The sequence below is a fragment of the Anas acuta genome, chromosome 12 (assembly GCF_963932015.1).
Source record: "Anas acuta chromosome 12, bAnaAcu1.1, whole genome shotgun sequence".
NCBI lineage: Eukaryota > Metazoa > Chordata > Aves > Anseriformes > Anatidae > Anas > Anas acuta.
Genome location: NC_088990.1, coordinates 7,590,881 through 7,599,797, shown reverse-complemented (window position 1 = coordinate 7,599,797; position 8,917 = coordinate 7,590,881). Strand labels below are relative to the sequence as shown.

The window sequence follows — 8,917 nt, the reverse complement described above, 5'->3', positions numbered from 1 at the left end:
GATGCTGGAGCAGCCCAAGGAGACCTTGGGGCTCCAGTTTTCCCCCATGCTGAAAACTTTTATATATTCCCCATGGTGGTTAGGAGGCAGACTCTTAGTCTGTAGGTCCCTGTGGGCCTCCCTTATGATCTTCATCAAGGTTTTGCAGCAGAAGTTTCAACCAGGACTTTTCAATTTCCCTCCCTACCATCTGACACATCTCCTACCTTGCAGTGACTTGTCCCTTCAGATCTTCCTCTGGTTAAATACACGGGGCTCACGCCTAGACCTCGAGAGAGCATGAGGGCAAGCCCTGGACAGAAGCCAGCAGTGCCTCTTGTCCCCATCCCTAGAGCCAGCGGCACTCACTTGCAGGAAGGAGAGCTGCTAACACGAACCTCATGCTGTGTTCCCATGGCAACCCAAGTGTCACGTTCATCATCGTCTCATGTCTGGCAAAAAAAGATCCAGGTCCAATGAAGAGAAATCCAGGAGCACCAATGGGCTTTGCTGGGGCCTGGAGGTTTTTAACAGCGTTGCTTGCACCGTTCAGCCTGGGGCTGCTGGGGAAGGCAGCACCCAGCTCAGCGATGGCACCGAGGTTTGAGCAGGAGGCTGTCTGGGATTAAAATGCATCCAGTCAGATACATACAGTTCATGTCTCATCTGCTTTGTCTCACTTTGAAGCTGGCGACACATGATCAAATTACCACGGCTATAGAAGTTACTAAATGTTAGCAAAAGAGGTTTCAGCATCACCTCCCCTATCTCACATGTGACATGACCTGGGGATAACAGTTGCTATCACTTAGCTTTGCTCAGTGGCACACAATGACTTATTAAACCACATTAATTTAATAATATGGTTGAACTCAGAGTTGCCCTGCTCGAGGCAGGAGGGAACTTTGTGTGCGTCAATTCCCTCCCAGACTCAGGGAGCTGCCACAGCCTCATTGTCCCATGCTGTTCTCTGCTGACATCTGTGTCCCAGAAACCAGACCCAGCTGGGCTCCGACACTTCCACTGGCAGGAATCCATACGAGTTTCTCCACTGTGATGACACAGCAGCAATTAGAGCATTTCCATGCAGATTTGTACATAGGGGAGCTCACCTTCCAGTTCTGAGACAAACGTGCTACAAAAGCCAGTCTGGAGATGCATCACTGGCCACTTTTGGAGCTCTCTGATGTGTTCTTGCTGGAGGCATTAAAAGATCTAAGGCTGGAGGATTCATTTCAATCTCTTTAAAATCAGTTCCCCTGATGTGTTGTTTTTACTATGAAAAAAAAAATAATAAAAGAGGAACTTTTAGCCTAAGAAACAGAAAGGGGAGATTTTTAAAATGATACTTAGGAGAAAATCATCCCTCTGGAAAGGAAGATCATGCCTGTGCTTGAGAAGAAAAGGGGTAGGGAAGCGTGAGGGGAATGGCAGCATTATGCAGAGAGTCCCTTGATAAGGCAGAGATAAGCATTTTTTGCACATCACAGTGTGTCTACATCCCCACACTGAAGCATGATTCCAACATGGTGCAAAACTTAGGTGAGCAGGTATCACAATGTTGACTTATAAATCAATACCCATCAAAGAGAAGTATTTATTGATAGAAAAAAAGCCACTTTGTAAAGGGCTCCCAAATGCAAAATGTTAGTTAAGTTGCTATTAATCCTCAATTTTAATTCTCAAATTTATTTGATATGATTTGGTTTTCCCTCCCTGAGCAGTTTAGCTGGCCCAGCAGTGCAGTGTTCAAGTCAGATTTATACCTGTAACTGGGGCAAGCACTTCAGCTAAGAGGTTGCTCTTATCTAGAGCAATCTCTCCCTCCTTAAAGACCGGACAGAAATCTCATGCAGGCAGTCTTTCATGAGAGAGATAAAGAGAAACTGCTTATATGCACTTACACATGCTTTTATGGAAGAAGAAACTAGGGTTTAAGGATGACAAAGGTTAAGGTAGGTGGTTCCAGGGATGTAATGAAACTCCTGGCCTCCGCATGACAGCCTACAGGAAAGTGCTCGATATTGTCCGACAGACTAAGCCCTGGACTTTCATCCAGGGGATGAGTTCTCTCCTAGGTCTCTGGCTGATTTTTAGCATCACCCAGCTCAAGTCTCTCAGCCATTTTACACCTTTGCTCACCTTTTGGGAAACCCTCTGCACCCAAGAGATGATCACTCCAGTTGTTTCCATTGCCCACACCACAGCTCTGAGCGGAGGAGAGACAAACAAGTTTCAAAGTTTCCTGTTTCCTTTCTGGACTAACCCAAGCTAGCAATCAGCTGTGGCATACAGATGGAAACACCTGAGGGGCCATTGGGGTTCAGCTGGGTGTCCTGTTATTCCACTGATAGGCTGGAAAACAAACAAACAAAAAGAAAAACCACGACCCTCAACGTTAAGTGATGCAGAGGAGTCCATTAGCCTGCAAGGGCCTGAGATGACAAATAAAATAGTTCTGGCCAGCCTGAACTAAACACAGCAGTGTGCTCATTCCTGCCTTGCTGAGGGGCATTTCTGCAGAGCAGATGAGCTGTTCTGGCAAGGAGAGTACCTGTGCCCCATCTTTTCCCCTCTGGAGCAGCCAAGTGGGGGTGAGAGTAGCTAATGAGGGAGGTCTGCTCGCTCCCTCGACTGGCATCCTGTACAGAGGCTGCTGGGGAGCCGTACCATGCCAGCCAGGTTTTTGCAAGAATGTGAAAATTAGCAAATCTCACTCTGAGCTGGAAAGGGCAGATAATTGAGAGAATTAAAATTAAAAAAAAAAAAAAAAGAAAGAAAGAAAAAGAAAGAACAGGGAGAGCCAAAAGGAAACACTTCAAAGGCCCAGAGCCTGCAGCCCTCATTAATGACAACAACAAAAAAGAAGACGGCAACCTTACATTTTAATCAAAAGCAATTATTTTTTCCAAAAGGTATTACGACTCTGCAGTGCAGAAGCAGACCTGGCTGCAGCCCCCTACCCACCAAGGCGTCAGGTGGAAGACAGAAGTGGGGTTTCCTTGGTCCTCTGCTTTCTGCACTGCCCAGGAACAGCAGCAGAAGGAAAACATGAGTGAACGGGTGTTTCGGGAGAAATGCCTCTGGGGAAGAAGATTGAAAGCTACAGGAAACCAAAGACATTAGAAACATGACTGAAATCTAAATCCCAGCTTCCTCTGGCTGGTATCTGTACGAACGCTGCATGTAGGATGTTAACTAGGAACACAAAGGCAGCTGAATCAGTGGGAGGAGGCAGCAGGTAGGCAGTCACACGGCTCTGGGGCAGACACGAGGGGGGCATCTACCTGGATAGATTCAAGTGGAGGAGTCCAGATTGCAGGTATGTAGAGTGACTCGGATATATACATATAAATGTGCAGGTGTGTGGGACAGCAAGGCTAGAGAGGCTAAATGTGACCTCGGCAAAAGCCTAAGGAAGATGCTTGTCTCTAATCTGTCCCCTCTGTTCGGTAAAGAAATCCTTGTCCCCACCACTGAGGCCAGACAAATACTCACCTGCAGCCAAAGGGACCAGGGGTCGTCACAAGAAAACTGTGTGGAGACCAAAGCAAGGCTTTTCCTGTGATATGTGATATGTGTTTGGCTGTTTGTTTCCCAGGGCATCTTTGTGAAGGAAGGGGTGAAAAAAGAGAAAAAGGAGAGGAGTTTGAGCAGCACAAAACCTGAGTGAGGAAGATCAGAACGGCGCTCGGTGTGTCAGAGCCCTCAGAATGAAGAACCTGTCCCCAGGAAATGCCATGTAATTGTTTCAATTAGTATAAGAGAAGAGACAGTGAAAAAAGGAAAAGAGTTTACAAAGGCAAAGCTTCAATTAAAATAAAAAACAACAGAGAAAGATAGGAGAATTATTTATGAAACGCTGACTTATTTACATAAAAGGAAGAAAAAATATGTGTGTTTAGTTGCAGTCAGAAGCTGAATTTTTGCATGGGCTTTTCAAGGCAGTGCCACATGCAGCCATAGCTTGTGACTCTGCAAAATTTCCATAATGGCACACAAAAAAATGAAGACCAGAAACAGCTGCATCTGGATTCAATCTCTCAAAATATTAAGGCCTGTGTTTAGGGAGCGAGACAATGAGGAGCTGTCATATTTGGGTGGAAGAGTCATAACCTGGAGGAAAAAAATAGTTGAGGCAGCTCTTCCCAAAAAAAAAAAAAAAAGAAAGAAAGAAAATAGGTACATTCCTGTGGGTGGTAAGATGCAGAAAACAGCTTGCAAAAGGAGAAATCCAATTTCTAATACACATTAGAAACTGTTAGGCTATTTTACTTAAAAACATCCAAGACAGTATGCCACTCAAAAACCCTAAGGCGGAACAACGGGGAAGATTTCACATGTATTGTCTACCCAGACTGTTCAGGATTTTCAGAGGCACATAGTGATTTTTGATAACACCCGCAGCATTACTACAGCGTGGGCACTTTCCATAAACAAAACTCTTAGATTGTTGCAATTGTAGGTAGTTAGGAAAAATCAGCTCTGTGGAAATATCCCTCCTTGCTCCAAAATTTTAGGTCTCAAAGAGAAGAAAGGATCAGTCTAAAGCTGCATGAAGTCAGAGGAAAGTGAACACCATATTCCCCAAAATTAATACTGATGGAAGCAGAACTTCTAGCCTCAATAGAATATTCTCTTGCACCCCCAAATCCCATTTTTGCTAACTGCTTCAGAGTCATTGATCCATGCCAGCATTGGGCTTGATAATCCTAATAGTACTTTGTGTGCCCAGGCACACACACAGTAGTGTATTCTCAGTTGTGAGCTGTTGAAAGTATCTAGGAGTTTGGCAAAATGTGTTGGCAGAAGAGCCGCATGGGATTTGCTCTGTGAGGTCAATCTTGTTTCATTTAACTCATAATCTTTCAATAGTGACAACACTTGATGAAAGAATACTGTGCCTGAAAACCCTGCTTTCTAGTTTTAACAACCAGTCTCTTGTTGCAAACTTGGCTTCTCCAGCATCCTCGGACTACCAGGGCTACAACACCACTACACCAAAGCTTGATGCTTCTGACAAGGTGCCACGGTGCCTGTGCAGTGCTCCAAAGGGCACTGATCACTTTCTGGATCCTCGTAAGCATTTAACCAAGGCGTGACTCTGACCCATTTAAGGTTTGTTCACAGGTGGCTACACTGGGAAGAATTCAATGACCTTCAGGTTATTGATAGATCCAAAGCCTTTTTTTTAATTTATTTATTTATTTATTTTTCTGGAGAGTGGGCAGGGGACAATTCAACATTTATGCCCTGCAATTTCTCTCCCACCCAAGAGAAAATACTTTTGGTCAGCACCTCTGCCAATTACCGGGGCACGAGCGGTGTCACTTCCAGCAGGGCCAGACAGCAGCGAGTGTCCCGGTGTGCCACTGTCTCACTCTCTGTCTTGGTCTCTCTGTGATGCTCAGCCTGCCGAACACTTCCCATCAGTGGTGTGGAGTTGCCAAGCAACATTTGTCGTGTCCCTCAGTGGGCCACCGCTTACCACGCTGTGGCAGCTCCGACTTTGAAGACAAGGGTTGTTGTGAAGAGCAAAATAATTTCCCCACTCTCTTTATCTCTCCTCCCTTCCTACTTGATGAGGTGAAAAATGAATCATTCTGAATATGACAGATCAAATCCTGCCTTCGGTTGCTGTGGGGTAAATCTTGTTCAAAACTGTCTTTGGGGAATAAATTCACTGTTAGATGCCAAGGACTGGAGCTGCACATCCAGCACACATGTCCAGAATACAGCGAACGTTCCCGCATATGCACATTAGAGAAAGCAGCTAGAACTGGTCAAATCATAGACAAAATTATTGGCAAATAATTTATTCAGCTATAGTCACGAAATAATTACTCTTATCCATTATTCTTAAACATGACTCAACCAGTTCCTGGAAATAACACAGCTAACCTCTTTCTCCAAGCTTCGAACCCTAAGATTTAAATTCTTATTTAATTCCACAGCTCTTTCCCCCTTGTTATTATGTTCAACAGTGTGCTGCTGCTGTTCGTGTGCCAATGATACAAGGTTATAAGGCTTAGACAGTTCAAAATGTTCTCTCCGCATCAGTAAAGCTAAAAAGTACAAAGCAGCTCTTACAACCGGGAGCGGGCAGGCCATCTGGCACAGTGGCTTCACTGTGCACTCCCTGCTCCAGGGCTCTTGGCATCTACCTGCAAGCCAGCCGCCAGTGAGAGTGCATGCTCTGACCGCAGCTCCTTCTGGGGTGGTGTCCCCCGAATCGCCAGCATTTGGTGTATTTGGCTCCGGAGGAGTGAGACTGGAAGAGCAGAGGATGGGGTTGCAGAGCTGGGTCAGGATGCTCTGGAGCAGACCCCGATGTGGGAGAGGTGGGAGCTGAGGCTGGCGCGTGCTGAGGTGTGTGGACGTAAATAGAGGTGTGTGAACAGGGAACTGAGTTTCAACAAAACACTTTTGGCTTTTCTGAAGAAAAGAAATGGATTCTCCACAGCACCGCCCCGGTTGTTTAAGCGAAACACCACCCTACGAGTGTTACTGTGGGATATGTCCTTAGAGCTAGGTGTCCTGTCTAAGCAGTTTGTTTATCTTTAACTCAGAAGCTAATGAGGAAAACAGTATTTCAGCAAAGGATCCTTTCCATGTAACTTAGACAATTATCTTAGAAGGGCACGTAGACATTTGCTCTCTATATTTACGCTCTGTATAGAGTAATTTGGACTAGATGCTTAACTTCTGGACGCCTAAAGTTAGGGGTGATGAACCCCAGCCTTCATGAGGTATTTCTCAGCTAGCGTGCATCTATCTTACATGGATTCCGTACAAACTATATTTATTTAGTTCTTTACGAAAATGTTATGTGAGACCTTATTGAAAGCTTTCCTGAAGCAAAGGCATATGTTACTTCTGCCTTATCCTCTAAGCCAATTAGCCAATAAAGGAAGAAAATTAGATCAGCTTGACAAATCCATGTTGATTGTCTTTTGCCACCTTCTTATCCTATGGCTGCTAATTAATTGATTGTTTCATAATTTGTTGAGGTTTCTCCACAGGCACTCAGCTTAGCTGGCTGATCTAAATTTTCCTGGCTCGTTCGTTTCCCATCTTGACAAACGAATGCCCTGTTTGCCCTTCTCCAGTCCTCAGAAGCCTCCCAGTACAAAAGAAGCTCTTGAAACCCATTCCTAACTGCTCGAAGCCTGCTTTCCTTGAGCAACCTGAAGGAGAATTCCCTCGGGTCCAACAGTTTGAATTCACTGACTCGATGTAAAGATTATTTAATTTACACCCCTTTGTTCTAGCCTATTCTCACGCCTGTGTCAGTATGACTGCTGCTATGTTATCTAGTTGCAACTGTTTTGGTGATAAGCAGAATTAAAAAGGCAATGACTATTCCAACCCTCTGCATGTGCTCTCCTTCTGTGGTACATAATGCTTTTATTCCTTCTAGCATATTTATAGGATTTCTTTTTCTTCCCTTGTGTGCCCCTAACCACCTTTAACACATTCTGTGCCAGGACCTTTCTGATTTCATCTACACATGCTTTGGTGCCACTCTGTTCTGCTTTCTAGTCATATGTTGCTGCTTTAGCTTTTTAAACAATCCTTTTCTCATTTTTAAAGCATTAATAAATTCCTCACACACCTTCAGCGTTTCACTTTTCTTCTTTTCTTCTACTTGCCTTAGGAGATCTTGTCATTGTACCTCTGCCCCAGTCTCTAAGTCAATGCTTACTGGCCTGTATTCCCCTTTCCTTGATCCAACCTGCCAATTCCCTGATGTTTCACAGCCAATTAATCCTTCTTCCACTCTTCCTACTTTCCCTTTTCCATGTGTATGGGAAGCTGATTAAGTCTTAGCCTGGTGTATGTACCGAGGCTTCACATTCTCCCTGTTTGCCCCTTATACTTCTAGTACTTGGGGCCATTTGAGATGTTAACGGGGTGCTCCATTATTTTCCCAGGCCTCTCTTTTTCACCTCTGTTAAATTTTCCATTTTCTGAGCTCCCTAACTAGCACTCTGCCTGATGCTTGGAAGACCACTGTGTTGTCAAAAAATCCAAGGGCTTTTTGTCACCACAGTCCATGCTTTCACCTTGAGGAGTTGCCTGGTCCACCTGTGCCCCCTTCCACAGAGACCAAAGGAAACCGAACTGATCACAGCAAAGGGCAGCATTTCTCTCTTTCAGCAGATACGTGATGGAAGCAGGAATTAATCTCTTCCATCTGCCTTCTTTAAGGATCTCCAATCGTGTTGCAAATACTGGTGCTTTAAGCCTCATTGTGACTCCTTTCCCCACAAATAAATACCAATACCTTTATAGATGTGGGAGCAAGCACAGAAAAGCTAAATAACTTTTTATGAAAATGTTGTAGTGAAACAGGGAAACCTTTGCAGAGCTGTGCACAAGCACAGATCTGTGCATGAGCATACACTAGAAACATGGAAAGCATGCACTGCCTACTTTCTAGCATACACTAGAAACCATCCAGGCAAAGCCTTCGGTCAGGCTTTTAGGAGCAAGGGTGGCAAGAAATGAGGCTCTGAAATTACATCAGCTGGTAAGGAGCCAGCCATCAGTGCCCAGAGCTCAGTTAGCCAAAGGTAATGGTTGTTTACCAGGCCTGGAGCTATTGCCAGGGTATCCAATGGATGATTGTTTTTAGTGATAGATTTTCCTTTCCCTGTTGCTCATCCCTGCATGAGCTACAAGCTGCTTAATCGAAGGCTTAAAATCATGATGCCAAAATAGCCGCCTCACCATCTTGCTGGAGACCTTGCTAGACAGATAGCAGGGAACTTCTTTCTGCTTTCTCTTTTCTCTCTCACTCCTGTTCATCTCCTTCATTTCCCTCCCTTCCACTTTTTAAAAAATGCAATGAAAGAAGCAGAATAAAGAAAAAGTGAGAAAAGTAGCCACAAAGTGCTGCATCGACAATAAAATGCCATGGATCCTCCAGCATCTG

General features: G+C 44.7%; 1 protein-coding gene across 1 annotated transcript in view; it reads right to left on the bottom strand.

The window, feature by feature from the left end:
- The window catches only part of AGBL1 (AGBL carboxypeptidase 1), a 445,869-nt gene that overhangs the window by 146,809 nt on the left and 290,143 nt on the right, over nucleotides 1-8,917 (bottom strand). The window lies entirely within an intron of this gene.